This window comes from Periplaneta americana, chromosome 1, assembly GCF_040183065.1.
Source record: "Periplaneta americana isolate PAMFEO1 chromosome 1, P.americana_PAMFEO1_priV1, whole genome shotgun sequence".
NCBI classification, from domain to species: domain Eukaryota; kingdom Metazoa; phylum Arthropoda; class Insecta; order Blattodea; family Blattidae; genus Periplaneta; species Periplaneta americana.
Window position 1 is genome coordinate 19,861,902 of NC_091117.1, and position 18,058 is coordinate 19,879,959.

At 35.2% G+C, this 18,058-nt stretch overlaps 1 protein-coding gene across 3 annotated transcripts in view; it reads left to right on the top strand.

The window, feature by feature from the left end:
- Nucleotides 1–18,058, top strand: part of Spg7 (SPG7 matrix AAA peptidase subunit, paraplegin) — a 431,125-nt gene that overhangs the window by 261,865 nt on the left and 151,202 nt on the right. The window lies entirely within an intron of this gene.

The following is an 18,058-nucleotide window of genomic DNA, read 5'->3' on the forward strand; positions in this document are numbered from 1 at the left end:
TTTAATAGTGAAATGAAACTTTAAATATTATAATAAGTTACTTTTTATTATATTAAAATATAGAATATACATAGATCATTCGAAAACTAATGGCAACATTTGGATTAAAGTATTCTGAAAGGCATTCTTGCCTCTTGCAATCTGAATTTTAATGGAGCATCTTTGCTCGTATTTGCTAAACATTTCAGAGCATTACAGATAACAGTCTACAAATTAAACTCACTGCAAATATCTTATAAATGACATTATTTTCTTCAAACTCACAGGTAACACATATCAGATGCTCCTCTTTCTCATTGTTATCAGCTTACGTTATTTACCTCTGATAGCGCTACATACAGACATTATTGCCACTAATTATTATCGAATGTCCCATGTAGTATGCCATTTGCATGTAACCACTGCTTATTAAAAATGACAATCTTCAAATGCCCTCCACCAACGTGCATATATTCTTCTATTCGCTCTTTGAAGTTTCTCACTACACTTTGCAACATTTCGACTATGATGTTTGATAGGCTATTTCTTCACGAATTGCTGGTTTCAATATTGTTCAATGTTTCATGGTTGTCTGCGTATACCTTATTTTTTAGATACCCCATAAAAATGAATCACACGCACTTAAGTATCTATTAACACGAAAAAAGTAATAAAGCGAAAAGTATTCTAAGAATAAAAAAATGACGAAAAGCTGTTATATTTTCACTGATGCATTTAAAACGCAATAAAAAAATATGTTTAGTAACTCCACGAAGATTTGAACTTCCAACTTCACGAACTCTTAAGCTATCGCTCTACAAACTACGCTAAGAGTTTTCTGCAGTCAAAATGGCATTGTAACGAGCAATGGTTGTACTCCACTTGAGAACCTGTTATACAGTATATAGTGTTTGTATTACAATATTCACTGTTTAAACACTCTGAACGATCTGTCTGTTTTAAATCTCGTACATGAATTATTTTTTTGGAAGATTTTAGTTATTATTAGTTGTGTTCCCCATTATAACTACTAGAAGAATATACGCAATCTTTTGAACAAAGCCTGGCTGTCCCGAGCGTTCACGGAAATACCCGATTCGAACTCAGTCTCTTAGACGCCGGCCACTTTCATTTTCTCAGAAGTAATTTTTTTGACTTAATGTGCTTTGCTTGTAAACCGATGATATTTTTATCCTCTATATATGAGAAATGTTTTCTTAAAGCTTTTACATACATGTATACTCTGTACTATGTAGTTGAAAATAATTTTAGTTTGATTAACTTTTATGAATGTGTTAGAATATAAATTCAAATGTTGCAATAATATTTATTCTCTACATTCTTTTAATCGCCTGAAGTCAAGGGCTGCCGAACATTGAAATCTTTCAAATCCAAGTTAGAAAATTATCTTATGACGAGTTGACAAACTAACTTACTATTATGACAAGTGTTGTATTGCATATTTCCACGTATTCACATTTTTTTATGTTCTAGTGATATTTAACTTATTTTATATTTTTGTTTTCATATTTTCCGATAATGGTATATCTATAATGTGATAAGTTGATTTATATATAATCATAATTTTCCTTACTGTGTGTACTTAAAAATATTGTATTCATTGTATGCTTTGTCCTGCACTATTTTATTACTATTATTATTATTACACTGGTCAAAAAAAGTTAAGCATAATTAGGCATATAACGGTTTTTATTAATTAAAATAAAATAGATAAATTATAATTGGGTTTCTTGGTTCCACAGAATAAACTTAAAAGTAGAAATACACTATTTGTTAACAATGGACTCAATATGAAATGAAAAAGTTGCATTGTTTGGAAACAACTGAAAAGATAAGGGAAGTTGAAATTCGTACATCATCAAAGAAAAGGAAATGGTGCTTTCAGTGCCCTGTTTAATAACGTGTTGGTCCTCCACGAACCCTGAGGCACTCTTGTATGTGACGGGGCATACTCAGTACCAACGCATCTAAGCTCTCCTGAGGCAAATTGACCCATTCTTCCAAGGCAGCATTCCTGAGTTCTTGAATCGTTAATGGGTGATGTGGACGATTGGAAATGGCTCTCCTGAGAAAGCTCCATGCATGCTCTATGCAGTTCATATCCAGTGAGCATGCTGGCCAATCCATTCTTCGGATCCCATGCTCTACCAGATACCGCTGCACACTATGAGCATGATGAGGCCGAGCATTATCGTCCTGTAGAGTGAACCCTTCTCCTAAAAGTCTCTGCAAAACCTCTTACTATGGGTTGGAGGATGTTGTTCTCATACACGGCAGCAGTCATGTTTCCCTCTATTGAAACCAGTGGTGTGCGGCGGCCAAACATGACACCTGCCCAAAACAAGATTGAACCACCAAACTGTTGGTGACGTTCCACAGTCATTGAGGGATGATTTCGTTCCCCTGTTCGTCTCCATACGCGAATAGAGTTATTGTCAGGGTGTAGGCCCATTCTCACTTCGTCTGAGAATAAATTTCTGGTCCATTGGTCTCGAGTCCAATTCTCATGTGCTCTAGCCCATCATGCACGAGCACCCCTGTGATGTGGACGGAGTGCTGGAGTCTTGAGTGGTCTTCGAGCATACAACCCTATGTCATGAGGTCTATTGCGCACAGTTTGGCTACTTACAACAACACCAGTGGCTTCGCGCAGGTCATGGCGCAGAGTTGTAGCTGAGGCTATAGGGTTCCTACGTGCAGATAACCTTACATACCGGTCCTGACCTGGTGTTGTTTTGCGTGGACGGCCCTCGCGAGGTCGATCTGCTATTGACTAGGTTTCCTGGAACTTTCTCCACAGTCTGGACACAATACTCTGATTCACATGAAGGATGTTAGCAACATCAACTTGTCTCATGTTTTGTTCCATCAAAGTGATGATTTTGATGCGGTCTGCCATTGTAAGGGTGTTCCGAGCCATTGTACTGCACTATGAAGCAAAACGACACTGATTGAACTTCGCTCGAATTACAGGCTTTGTTTACTAGCCGTGATTTGGACGTTACCTAGTGATGCAGAATAAAACAAATGAAAGAATTTGAATTAGTAAACATAATACGTGCCACATAAAACCAAAAGAAACATAAATATCAGGTATTATAGGGTAAACTGGAAATATGCTTAACTTTTTTTGACCAGTGTATTATTATTATTATTATTACTATTCTTATTTGTTATTATTATTATTATTATTATTATTATTATTATTATTATTATTATCTTATTCAGTTTTGTGTGTAAAATTGTAGTATATTTTGTAAATTTGTAGTGTTTTTTGTAACGCAGTTTTACTCCTGGTTGAGTCTTAGAGAAGGCCGTATTGCGTTAACTCTGCCAGATTAAATAAATCATTATTATTATTATTATTATTATTATTATTATTATTATTATTATTAATCTTAAAGCCATTTTGTTATCTTTTTTACCTGTGTGCATCTTGTAATCCCAAATATAAAAGAAAACTTGGAAATAAAACAGAGTTTGATCGCAAGAATTTCGGATCTCTTGAGAGTCGTAACTTAACATAATTGGATAGCAAAACGTAATCAATTGGCAAGCAAAGTTGTACGCTGTTGTGCAGAATATTACGTAATTATTGATCCAACTGATTATTATTAAGGGAAGAAGGGGACTGGAGCCGAAAACCTGGCGTTTACCACCGCCTTCTAATTCCAGTCGTGTCAGAAAACAGTTGTTATGCATGTCACGGCTTCCTAACTTGTTTGCCAACTAACTCATAAGCAGGCAAGCCCCGAGATGGATCAGCATGGCTGTGCTAATCCTTTGTAAAGCGCAAGTCATGTTCAGAAACTTTTATCAAACTAGGATATTTTTAGAAGCCATGCAAAATACAAACTCATATATTTTGGAAATTCTGCTTTTGTACAGAATGTGGCAGAAACAATTAGTCGAATTATAATATAAATGAAGACAGATTAATTCAAAAATAAATATTCACAGCTGCCATAAAACAGGTTAAAAAGGAAATACAATGTGTTACATGATCATTTTTAAGATAACAATTCTTGAGCATATTCCAACACATATTCCAGATTGAAATCAGCATTCTGTTCAACATTTTTCTTAGAAATATCTCTGCAATTTGTGGAATCGTTTTAAGATAACGTTTCTTGAGCATACTACAACTTAGATTCTAAATTGGAATCAGCATTCTGTTCAATATTTTCCTTAGAATTTTCTGTGCAATTTGTAGAATTGTTTTAAGATAACGTTTCTTGAGCATATTCCAACACAGATTCCAGATTGAAATCAGGATTCTGTTCAATATTTCCCTTAGAATTTTCTGTGCAATTTGTAGAATCGTTTTAAGATAACGTTTCTTGAGCATATTCCAACACAGATTCCAGATTGAAATCAGGATTCTGTTCAATATTTTCCTTAGAATTTTCTGTGCAATTTGTAGAATCGTTTTAAGATAACGTTTCTTGAGCATATTCCAACACAGATTCCAGATTGAAATCAGGATTCTGTTCAATATTTTCCTTAGAATTTTCTGTGCAATTTGTAGAATCGTTTTAAGATTACGTTTCTTGAGCATATTCCAACACAGATTCTAAATTGAAATCAGGATTCTGTTCAATATTTCCCTTAGAATTTTCTGTGCAATTTGTAGAATCGTTTTAAGATAACGTTTCTTGAGCATATTGCAACACAGATTCCAGATTGAAATCAGGAATCTGTTCAATATTTCCCTTAGAATTTTCTGTGCAATTTGTAGAATCGTTTTAAGATAACGTTTCTTGAGCATATTCCAACACAGATTCCAGATTGAAATCAGGATTCTGTTCAATATTTTCCTTAGAATTTTCTGTGCAATTTGTAGAATCGTTTTAAGATTACGTTTCTTGAGCATATTCCAACACAGATTCTAAATTGAAATCAGGATTCTGTTCAATATTTTCCTTAGAATTTTCTGTGCAATTTGTAGAATCGTTTTAAGATAACGTTTCTTGAGCATATTCCAACACAGATTCTAAATTGAAATCAGGATTCTGTTCAATATTTTCCTTAGAATTTTCTGTGCAGTTTGTAGAATCGTTTTAAGATAACGTTTCTTGAGTATACTCCAGCACAGATTCCAGATTGGAATCAAACTTTTCCTCAGAATTTTCTGTGTAATTTGTAGAGTCAGCTCAAACAGATGGAAGCTAATATTAAATGTATCTGAAGTGTGATTAGTGTAATATTTTAGTAGTCAGCGATGTGTGCAATGAAGGGGGAAAGGAACTGGTCACACTACCCCATTATTTTCTGGCTTAGTTGCCTCATGAGTGATGCCTTTTTGATGTCACTTATGAGGTTCACACCTGCCTGTTGACAGATCACTAAACAATAATTGTTGTGATACAAGTGTGGTGATTGCGTTATCGCAGAATCGAGGAAGAGTTTGATAAAACGAGACGAAGTCAAACTTATTTATATTTCTGAGATTCTGTTAATGCACTTTAACACATGTGCATTGCATACTATTTTTGGACGTTCCTCATTTCAGTTAATTTAAATATTAAATATCAATTTCTTTCGTAAGTATAGAAAACATTTATGCAATCCTAGCATTAAAACACGTTTCATATGACGCTGTAAATCGTGTACAATTGGCCTAATTCTCGTATTGGTGCCAGGAAAGGTTACCTAGCACGGGAAAGCCATTTCGTAATTACAATAATTAACAAACACGCCAAATGAATTATCTTTGCACCAAAAACGTATGATCTCTGGACAAAATGATCGTATTTTAATTGTTTGAATGCAACAGAAGCCACAAGTCTTGTTAAAGATATTGCTAAAGCGCTACGAAATGGTGTTCCTGTGCTTATCATTTACCGATTTCTTTGCACGATATCCAATTGAATTCCTCTTTAACAATGCAATAAGTTTTCAATATTGATACAGATGCATTATAGGGGCCAATCTCCTTATTGGTTGACTGGTATGAATATTACTATCGATATGTATTGTTGTTATAATCGATATAAAATATGTTGCCAACTTCTAAATTAACATCAGTTTTATATTGTTGACTTGTAGCCTACTTCAAAATGGAAATAACAGCAGTAAAAGTAAAATTTATTTTCCCTGAACCAAAAATATAATACAAACTGACTAAAATCACATCTAGTAACAAACTATTTAAATCATTTTTATTAATTTTTTTAATTTGGTAGCATCTAATCCATATCGAATATCGAATGCTAAAAACGACAATCGAACCATTACTTCCACTGACCTTTTTTTTTTTGCGTATAATGTGTGATGGGTGGCCCCTATAATGCACCTGTTCCCAGCTTTCTTTAAAACGAGCTTATGGACCTTCATATAATTTCCTGGATCTTTTCGGCAGTAAACCAGAAACTGCCTCACTAGCAGCATACGTTATTTCTTTTGACTCTTCTAAACTTTCCATTTTGCATTGCACATGCAAATCCTAACAATACAATCAATATAAACAGAAGAACGTTGCTATGGCATTTCCTTTGCTTCAGTGCATATGCCCTCAATAAAAATAGCTCCAACAAACTTCAATAAATAAAAATAAAATAAAATGCGATAATTTAGTCGTGGCCTTGGAAAGAATAGTATAATATACACCACGGAATCGAAACACATTTTCCTCTCAGTACATTTGTAGCCCTTAGGATAAATCCCTCAGGCTCCAGTTATGTACCTCGCTGAAAATCATGCGTTTCTCTTCCTTAATCTATAATGTACTATTCTTGAACGTTATCAAATAATTCTTCAAGAAAAGAACTATAAACAATATATTCATATTCAGTTTATATGTCGTATGAGCAATATATTTGTTGTAGACATAGTCACTAAAAGAGTGACATGGTTTTAAAATACATTAACTAAAAATTCCAATATGAAATAAAACCATTTGTCACCTAAAATATTTTAATAGAAGTTTTTAATTTTTTCAGTGGAAAATCCCTGCAATTATCGGGCAATTTGTTGTAAAACCTAATGCCAGCATATTGGAGATTTCTCATATTTGCTACTCTCCTAGAGATTAAATTTCTATAACGAAATTATAGGAGAATGTAGAAAGTTACACAATACAGAACTGCACGCATTGTATTCTTCACCTGACATATTTAGGAACATTAAATCCAAACGTTTGAGATAGGCAGGGTATGTAGCACGTATGGGCGAATCCAGAAATGCATATAGAGTGTTAGTTGGGAGACCGGAGGGAAAAAGACCTTTGGGGAGGCCGAGACGTTAGATGGGAAGATAATATTAAAATGGATTTAAGGAAGGTGGGATATGATGATAGAGACTGGATTAATCTTGCTCAGGATAGGGACCAATGGCGGGCTTATGTGAGGGCGGCAATGAACCTCCGGGTTCCTTAAAAGCCAGTAAGTAAGTAACGAGTAACATGGTAATGAAAATCTTCATATCTAAATAATTAAAGGTAATTTTTATTAATTATAGCATAATGTTTTAAAAGTCTAAATATGTAGTATTGTACAAGAAACAGTAAGAATTTTGAGATTTATAAAATGTAATTTACATAAATCATTATTATTATTATTAAATTTTAAAATAACTCTAATGATACGTTTATCAGATATAAAAATTATATTCATGTCAACAAAATTACCCCAATTCCATAACTTAAGTACAAATAGACAAAGGAGCTGTAAATAGAGATGAAATCATTTCTGTATAAAAATTCTCTTAAATGTGTGTTAAGTTAATTTTTTGGCTACAAAATCTACTTCCTCATTGAAGTCCAACAATTCATCAACATACAAACTAAGAAATTTAACATGTTTTTGAGCATTCATTAAAATTCCATCAAAATTAAACTTAAATTCATTATTAATAGAACTAAGTTAATGCGGTTTCAAAAGGATGCATCAGCTACTGTTGTCATTTGCGCCCTTACCTAAAATTCTTTCAAAAACGAAAATACAAACAACACGATAAAGTGAATGCAAACACGAACTAAAAACGTTGTCACATTAAAAAGGAAGTACACAATACTCGTATTAATAGAATTCATATGGAAGTTTAAACACATTCTTTTGGTGACATTAACTATTAATTTATTACTGAGACTCCAAGTTTTTAAGTTGGTGTGTAGCAATTTCAACTTTAATCGGTGATCACTGAGAACTCCGCAATATGGTGAAGAAAATTAGCTTAAAATGTACAATGAGAAAGTCCGTGTTAGCTTTTTGACACTATTTTTATATTCGTTACATGCGCGTACAACTTATACTGTATTTTACTCTTAATACAATTAATTAAAGGAAAATTACAACTATTGGCCAGATTTTAACAGATCGATAAGTTCAAAAGAGTATTGGCACTATGCATGCGTTATTCGCAGAGAACTTGAAGTCTATTTTTGGAATGTTTGTAAACTATGTAGTAATCGCATATAACTATCAAAACGTTAGCCTTTTGTTGGTGTTTACACAAACGCAATCCCTTCCCAAATCTCATTGGACAGTCCGGAATTTCACTAGGGATTGTAAGCGTCATACGTCAACAGTGACTACATGTATCAGCGCTTACAGTCTGGCAGAGGTCCAAAGTTCTTTTTGGCCCAGCCGTAGATCGGTTAACTGATGGCTTTTGATCAGAGGGGAAAATGAAGAGACACTGAGAAATCTGTGGAGGGAACAGTGACAGGGCACTCATCGAACCCATGTAATTGAGTGAAACTTTCATGCTGTTTGTAATTGTTAGTGTGAGTATGATTTGGATTTTATATTTTATATTTATTTAAAATTAATTAATTACATAACACATAAAACATCAGGAACATCCGTATGAGCAAAGTTCGTGTTCAGGTGTAGTTCTATTATAATACAAGAAATAAAATGAATACATAGAAATATTATACAGGGTGATTCGCTTTGCATACTTCCACTCGGTAATGAGTTTTGGAATAATATTCTGGGGAAATTCCACAGATAGTAACAGTATATTTCTATTACAAAAAAGAGTAATTAGAATAATAGTAGATGCCAAATCTAGGGAATCGTGCAGGACTATTTTAAAAAAACTACAAATAATTCCCATGGCTTATTAGTATATATTTTCATCAATAATCTTCCTCGTATGTAATCGTGAAAACTTTGTAACTAATTCAACAGTTCATAGCATAAATACACTTAAAAAATAACTTTCATACTCCATCGGCAAGTCTATCGTGCTATCAAAAAGGAGTGCGTTATATGCCAGTAAAAATGTTTAATAGCCTCCCTATCGATATAAAAAATGAAACTCAAAACATAACATTATTTAGGGCCAAATTAAAGAAGTACCTAATTTCTCACGCCTTCTATTCTGTAGGTGTATTCATGACATTCAATGACACTTCATGAAATTGATACTAAAACTTTGTGTTGTACTATTAGAGTATATTGTAAATCTCGTCAGTATATATTTCATCTAGACTGTGACTATAAATTAAGACTGTGATGGATTATGCAAACTTTGTATGTGATCCATTCTGTTGAAGAATAATTTTAATATCATGTAACAGGATATTTTTTTTTGTTTTATTTTGTGCCCTAAACTCAACCTCTCCCTTGTACAGAGGAGGGACTCGAAAGTTTTTACACTGCAGCCTGAGGCTTATTGTGCTTACCTTCTTGTGAATTATTGGGTAGCCAAACGGCCGTGCTGTTGTACAAGTACAACACGCTGCACCGTGAGCTTAACCCGGGCTTTTGTATGGATGATGATATGTGAATTAATGATGGCAAAATGAGTCCGAGGTCCAATGACGAAAATTATCCAGCAATTCTGTTTCAGTTGGTTGAGGGAAAACCCCGGAAAAAACCTCAACCAGGATTTGAATCCAGGCTCGCTCATTTCAAAAACAATACAACACAATGAGGAAAGGTCAAAAATTTAATATACGATATCTTAGACCATTTTCAGTGAAAGGGTTCATTTGAACATAGGTCCGTTTTCGAACGATGGCGGAGCTAGATGCATTTTTTTGGTAAAACGTCTCGCCCCAATGTGAATCAGACGTTACCATATGCTACTGACGTCAGACAAGGTCACGGATCGCAATGAATGACGTAACATTGGAATCTGCATTGAGCGACGTGGATAAGTTCATTCACCTCACAAGCTGGGTGGTGGGGCATTACAAATGTCCAATCGCCTGCCCATATCGCGCGCATAACACAAATACACTATCGCTTATGAGTTCACAGCTATTCAGTCAGCTACTTACAGTACAGTAGTTATACAGGGACAGTTATCGAAAGTGTTAAGTTGTGTTTTTCAAGATGCCTTATAAATTTTCGACTGCAGAATACACCGATATTGTGTATGTTTATGGTTTGTGCGATGGAAGTTCCTTGCGTGCCGTCGCTGAATATGAACGACGCTTTCCGAACAGAAGGCTATCATATCGAAGAGTATTTACTGTTTATGGGGTTGGATGAAAGACTTGGTATACCAAAGGAAGGGGGAAACGAGAGAGGCGCTAATCGACCGTATTTTGGATGCTGCACGACGCATAAAGAACAGCCACGTGCAACTTTCCTGAGCGATGATCGCGATTCACGCCCGAGCGCAATAGTGCATTGCAGCAGAAGGAGGTACCTTTGAAAATGTGCGAAAACATCGACCCCGACGTCTAGAATATTAGGTATGTATGCATACGTGAATATAAACTTTATATTTTTCCGTTATCTGTCTCTAAATGCGAGTTAGTACAATAAAACCCCAGAAGTTTCTGTGAAATCAAAGCGCCATATCTCCGTAACCGTTCGAAAACGGATCTATATTCATATGAACTTTTTGACTCAGAATTACTTCAGAATTCACATCCCAAATTTTTTACCTTTCCTCGTATACGGGGTTAGTTAAAAGTTTCGCGCCACCTAAATAACTTTTGAAGCATGTGGTTCAGTGTCATGAAACTCGGTGTGTGGGGATACCCGTGTACTAAGAACTCAATAATGGTATTACCGAGTTTTCTCTACTTCCAGTTTAACCGGAGGTAACTCCACCTCTCTTGTTTTAAATACCTAATAGCTATATATAATTTGAACTGGTAATGGAAATTACGGGAAAACGGCTGAACGAATTTTAATAAATGACCCCTCATTTTGAAGCTTGGAACCCAAAGTTTTTCAGAAAAATTGTAGTTTTCAGTGAAATGTCAATTTTCCTTCATCATTTTCCTATTTTCCAAAATCCATCTGTCGTCAGTTTTGAGAACTAATTTCATTTCAAAATAAAACAAAATACACACTACAATAAACAGTAGGCTATTACACGAAGGCCATGACCTGCAGGATTGCTGACATATTTAGAGTTCAAATTCAATTGGTTATTAAAAGCTTCAAGACTCATTAAAAATAATTTACATGTCTGATTCTGCGGTATGTAATTTTCTGAGTACAGCTGTGTATTGGATATTAAAATCTACAAAACTTGAGGTGGTTTGATGACATTATTACCATTAGAAATTTATTATTATTATAGTTAATGCAATGATGTTAATATATAAACTACAAAATTTACGTAAGATAATAATATTGTTATTAAAAATCAAATATTTTTATAGTTATTAATCAAGTGGGGTTGGGTATTTTTCATATATTTAATGGCGGTGTGGTGTAGATTCAGTATTGGCTCGAGAGAGCGCAAAACTTACAGTTCCTAAGGAAAGACGGTATTACTTACTAATAAAATGTTGTAGTCTCTCGATCATTTAAGCAAGATCTCTTAGCAGGATAAAATGATTTTACCCTCTACATTTTGTCGACCTGGTTGGCACGTTGGTGTAGCGCTGGCCTTCTATGCCCAAGGTTGCGGGTTCGATCCCGGGGCAGGTCGATGGCATTTAAGTGTGCTTAAATGCGACAGGCTCATGTCAGTAGATTTACTGGCATGTAAAATAACTCCTGCGGGACAAAATTCCGGCACATCCGGCGACGCTGATATAACCTCTGCAGTTGCGAGCGTCGTTAAATAAAACATAACATTTAACCCTCTACATTTCAAGATTTACATGATGCAGCTATACTAAAATGCTATGTTTATTGTTCGAAAGCATGGCAAACCTGACTTTTTTTTAACTTTCACCTACAATCCACAATGACCTGAAATAGCTATTGCTTTACTTCAAAAAAAAAAAAAAAAAAAAACACTGATCGTCCTGACATTGTTAGTTGCGTTTTCGCGTTGAAACTCAAAAACTGAAGGTAGATAAGTTCAAGAAAAAGCATTTGGCATAAAAAAGCATTCAGAGGGAGTATGTTTCATTATTATGGAAGCAAATAACTTTCAAAATGTCTGGTATTCTTCATTGAAAATAAATCTGAAAAAAATTAATTTGAACGTATAATGAACTTAGTTTGCAGCATTTGCTGCACAAGCCAGTAGTCTTGGTATACTTTACAAATAGATATCATAGTTCACCAATCATCGTATAATATAGGCACCTGCATTGCTTTCTGGAATTTAAGCTAACAGATTTGATGTTGATCGTTTACCGGTACCTTAATCTTACATCACATTACTGTGGTGCGAATCTCTTATATAGGAATGGAAGTGACAACATATTTATGGCCGTCTCAATGTCTGAAAGCTGTGTTCCTCGTAATGCTGTTACCACTGCTCGCTTCTCGTCCATAACGGCAGGCAAGTTATTTCTATGGCAGTCTCACCTGATTTATGTCAGCACGCAACTGGAAAAATACGGCAGAGCGATACAGCAGCTCACACGGTGCATTCCCTGTGAAGAATTGCGTACCTAGTGGCAGAGGGATGTAGTGCACTGAGAACGAATTGTTTACGTAGCAGTAGCAGTAATAGTTGTAGTAATAGTAGTAGTAGTGGTAGTACAGTATGCGGCAAAACAAACAACACTGAAATTATCGCCCATTTGCTGTCCATGTTCTTCCAGTAACCAAGCATTTATTTATTTTATCTAATAGTTTGACATATTGTGAATTCAATGTTGTGTTGATTTCTTCAAATTATGTTTCTCACAACAGAGGAGAAGGTATTTATTGTCGAGCATCATTTCCGGTCATACGGGGTACTCAAATTACAAACATACTCTGAAAACTAACATAAGTCATTATAATATGCAAGGCGACATAAGATTGATCGCGTACGACGAAACTTCTCGACGACAGCTAACATTGTTGTGTTATTTGGTGCTGCATTGTTAAATCGCTACTGGTACTGCTCTTTAAGGGGAGAGGAAGGTATTTTTTCAAACTTTTTTCCTATTTGGAGTAAAATATTAATTTTTTGTATGTAGAGAGCTCATACCTGTAGAAACTCAACCAAAAATAAATGTTTTGAAAAAAAAATTATTAGGGGGCCCAGATTTGAGAAAAATATGCCCAATGCAGGATTTTACTAAAATCGATATATCTAAACCATTTTTAAAGGTAGATTCATCCCGTTTTTTTGCAATGTGCTTGCAAAAGCATGCTTTACAAACTGTCTGTAACAGAATTTTGATATTAGTCCCTACGTTTGTAAAATAAAAAATTAAAATTTAATAACACTTTTCTGAATTCCTTTCTTGCAAACAAACGGACGTAGTTTTAAAATGAAATCAATTAACAAAATTCTGTTACAGAGAAATATTTCCTAATAGTCTAAGGAATGTGTGTTCTAAATTTCATGCATGTATCTTTAATAGTTCAGAAATTATATCCATTTTTTCTGGCAATGTAGCAAAAAAATGAAGTTACTGGAAACCGATAAAAGTGGGCGTGATTTAAAAATCCATAGCGCAGGAAGTTTAAAAATGGCGTCTCAACATCCGATAAGGGCACAAATACCCACGAAATGTTATGCAATGCATTTCACACATATGTCAAAGAGTATTTTAAGGAAATGTTTTTTTTGAAAATTCAATTTACCGGAAAAAACAATAAAAGGGGTCGAGTGATTAATATTATGCTATCACAGAGCATTGTAAAGAATTTTTTTTTTTATTTACTCATTTTTCACCAAAAGATACCATCCTCTCCCCTTAACGTGGAGCAAGCTCGACCCATTCTGGCGTCCCACTCCGTATGCCGGAAATAATGGTCTACCATAAACACCTTCTCCTCTGTTGTGAGAACCATAATTGCAGGAATTAACACAACACTGAATTCACAATATGTCAAACTATTGTAAAAAAAAAAATAAATAAGTACTTCGTTGCTAGGGAAACGTGAACAGCAAATGAATAATATTTCACTATCGTTTGTTTTGCCGCATACCGTAGTAGTACCACAGTCTAGTATATACAGTTGTGAGGGTGCTAGGAACAATAGACTGTGCAGGTACTATTTCGCATTGTCTGTGATGAGGCGATAGTAGCGATCTTAGCGGTTAGGAACTATCTATGGATGCATATTTCCTACGTATTGAGCTTCGTGACTGTATATAGTAGGCTGTGGTAATACCATTTAATAATTTGAACTTTTTGTTTCATGGAATACATTTTCTCAGAATAACAAATGAAGCATAAACAACAATATCTTTGCATTCAATTGAATTTACTAATCCATTACCAACCATGATTAGGATGCACTAAAATTAGTGTAGTTTCTGTGGCGGGAGTATTTTGTATTATTTTTTAGGTTTTTCTCCCCAACCAAAAATTGTTTTTAATGGTATGATTGGATGTAGAATTCTTTTTCTACAAAAAACTTTAATGACATTTTCTTTTATAATATTTATGGGAGCTAGTGCAACAAAATATAAATTTTATCATTGACATCCCTATAGTATGTGTTCCAAGTAACCACACTATAATTATTATGCTTGCCTTTTCTATTTATTGATATGTATGTATGAATGTATGTATGTATGTATGTATGTATGTATTTATTTACACTGCAAGTGGGCAAGCACACAATATAAACAATACACAATAAAATTACAATAGACAATACAATTATATACACAATACGATAAGAATACACAATACAATTTACAATTAATAATAAAACATAAAATAACCTAATTTTACAATACAACCTACATATGTATAGGTCCTACATAAGTTTCAATAGTCTTTCACTTTACTCTCATCCCACTCACTGTAGTGGCACTATGACGCATTTCACTGACACTTTAGGACACATTTCACTGACACTCTGCAACACATTTCACTGACACTATAGAACACATTTCATTGACGCTATAAATTATCAGTGATCGGAACTATTTATTGCTCTGTAAAACCGTAACTTCACTGACTCACCTCGCTTCACTGATACAACAGTTCAAATAAGACAAATAATTACACCCTTATGCATACTTATAAACAGAACTACATTTAAGCTAAACATTTCGGGCCGTATTCATAGACATTCTTAGCGCGGGCTTTCGGTGGATGATCAGCGAACTAACTTTTTCGTATTCATAAACTAGTGTCAGCGATATATGATACGAATCCTGTTTAGCACGCTCGTAGCCCGGGCTAGCAAATGTCTATTAATAGCACCTTTTTAGTCTAAGGCCCTCTTACACGCTATTTTTAAATAATTTACAATTCAAACCAAGGGAATAACTCGTCAGGCTAAATAAATACACGTCACCTAAAAAAATTAAATGTTAAATGTCACTTTAATTTTAATTTGCACTTTATACACAACTTTTTAAGTAATTCTTGAATCTCCTTAAGGAAGGACAGCCCTCAAAGACCGCTATTTAAAAATGAGAATTTACCTACATCTGTTTTCTGTTTCCTACATTTGATTTTAAAATCATGATCGTTCCTACCATAGTACGTTGGCTTTTCTAACCGAGCCGTTATGTCTACCCATGCTTTCTGACCTAGATGTGCTCTATACAATGATGTTATTCTAGTTTTCCTACGTCTGTTTTCCAAAGTTTCCCATTTAAGTTCTTTTATCGTGGAGAATTTGTGGAAGTATGCTAGAGAAAATTGAAATACGCCGATATTCTTATTTTTGTAGTAGGACTGCTCATAATTTTTACTTCGACTAGCCAGGATTTGAACCCCGACTTTCTGCATGAAAAGCAGTCACTCTGGCCCTAACGACACGCCCAGCGTAAACTTACAGTAGTCCAGAGCCGAAGACGTCGCTGTACAGCACCGTTGGCATGTCGCTGCGCACTTGCGCCACTGTTGCACGCCACATCTCCGAAATTAATAGAATTTCATTGCATTGTTTTCGTTTGCAGCACGCAGGAGCTGCTCGCCGGAGTCTGCGGGTCGGCCGTGGAGTGTTGTGATTGCACCCCACCCCACTCTATTTCCGGCACTCGATTTGAATCCACGGGGATCATCTCGGATCAGTGGAATTGCAGGAAGCCGCTAAGAGCTTTGTCAACTTTTCAATGTTTGTCAAAATATCATCCATAATAGAGCATTAGCACAGCGCCCGCAACTGAGAAAACTCGGCGCGGCAGGGGTGAACAGTGCTGAATACACTTCGTTACGTTTGGGAAATGTGAAGCTTCAATGTTGTTAGTGACGCTAAATTAATATCTGTTTCCTAAGACCAGTCAAAATTACGAGAAACTGCTTTTTGCCTGGTTGATTTCTTGGTTGGTGAGTTTATTGCTCGTTTATAGTTTGATTGATTCGTTGGTCGGTAGGTTGATAACTTGATTGATCAGTTTGTAGATTTGTCGGTTGCTTGCTCAGTTTATTGATCGGTTGTTCATTCGGTGGTTCGGTCTGTTGTTGATTGGTTAGTTGGTCGCTTGGTTGTCGGTTTATTGGTGAAATGTTGATTAGTTTATTTATTTAATTATCGGTTTTTGGTTGCCTGGTTAATTGATTGGTTGAGTGGCTGGTTGCTTGGTTGCTTGGCTGCTTAATTAGTCGGTCGGTCAGTTGATCGGTGAAATGTTTTTTTTTTAATTTATTGGTTCATTGATCGGTTGTCCATTGGTTGCTTGGTTGGTTGGTTGGCTGTTTAGTTGGTCGGTCGGTCGTTTATCGGTGAATTATTTATTAGTTTATTGGTTTATTGATCAGTTGGATCGATTCTTTGGTTGCTTGGTTGAATGGTTGGTTGGTCGGTCTGTTAATCTTTGAATTATTGATTAGTTTATTGGTTTATTTATCGATTGGGTTGATTCTTTGGTTGGTTGGTTGGTTGGTTGGTTGGTGGATGGAAGGTTGATTGGTGAATTGTTGATTAGTTTATTATATTATTGATCGGTTGGATTGATTATTTGACTGCTCGATTGGTCGGTCGGTTGATCAATGAATTATTGACTAGTTTATTGGTTTATTGATCGGTTGGGTTGATTGGTTGGTTGGATGACTGTATGGAAGGTTGATCGGTAGATTATTGACTAGTTTATTGGTTTATTGATTGGTTGGTTGATGGAAGATTGATTGGCGAATTGTTGATTAGTTTATTATATTATTGATCGGTTGGATTGATTATTTGATTTCTCGATTGGTCGGTCGGTTGATCAATGAATTATTGACTAGTTTATTGGTTTATTGATCGGTTGGGTTGATTGGTTGGTTGGATGGATGTATGGAAGGTTGATCGGTAGATTATTGACTAGTTTATTGGTTTATTGATTGGTTGGTTGGTTGGTTGCTTGCTTGCTTGCTTGGATGGATGGAAGGTTGATCGGTGGATTATTGAAGTAGTTTATTGGTTTATTGATCGGTTGGGTTGATTGTTTGGTTGGTTGGTTGGTCAGTCAGTTAATCGGTGAATTATTGTTTGGTTGGTTGGTTGGTCAGTCAGTTGATCGGTGAATTATTGACAAGTTCATTATTGATCGATTGAGTTGATTGTTTGGTTGCTTGGTTGGTTAGTTGCTCGGTGAGTTGATCGGTGAATTATTGACTAGTTTATTGGTTACATGATCGGTTGGGTTGATTGTTTGGTTGCCTGGTTGGTTGTTGGATGGAAGGTTGATCGGTGAATTATTGACTAGTTTATTGATCGGTTGGGTTGATTGATTGGTTGGTCGGTCGGTTGTCGGTTGGATGGAAGGTTGATTGGTTGGCAGGTTAGCTGATTGGTTGATTGATTGTGACGTCAGTGATTACTCACCGTTCTTAAGCCAAGAGAAAGTGACATCACAT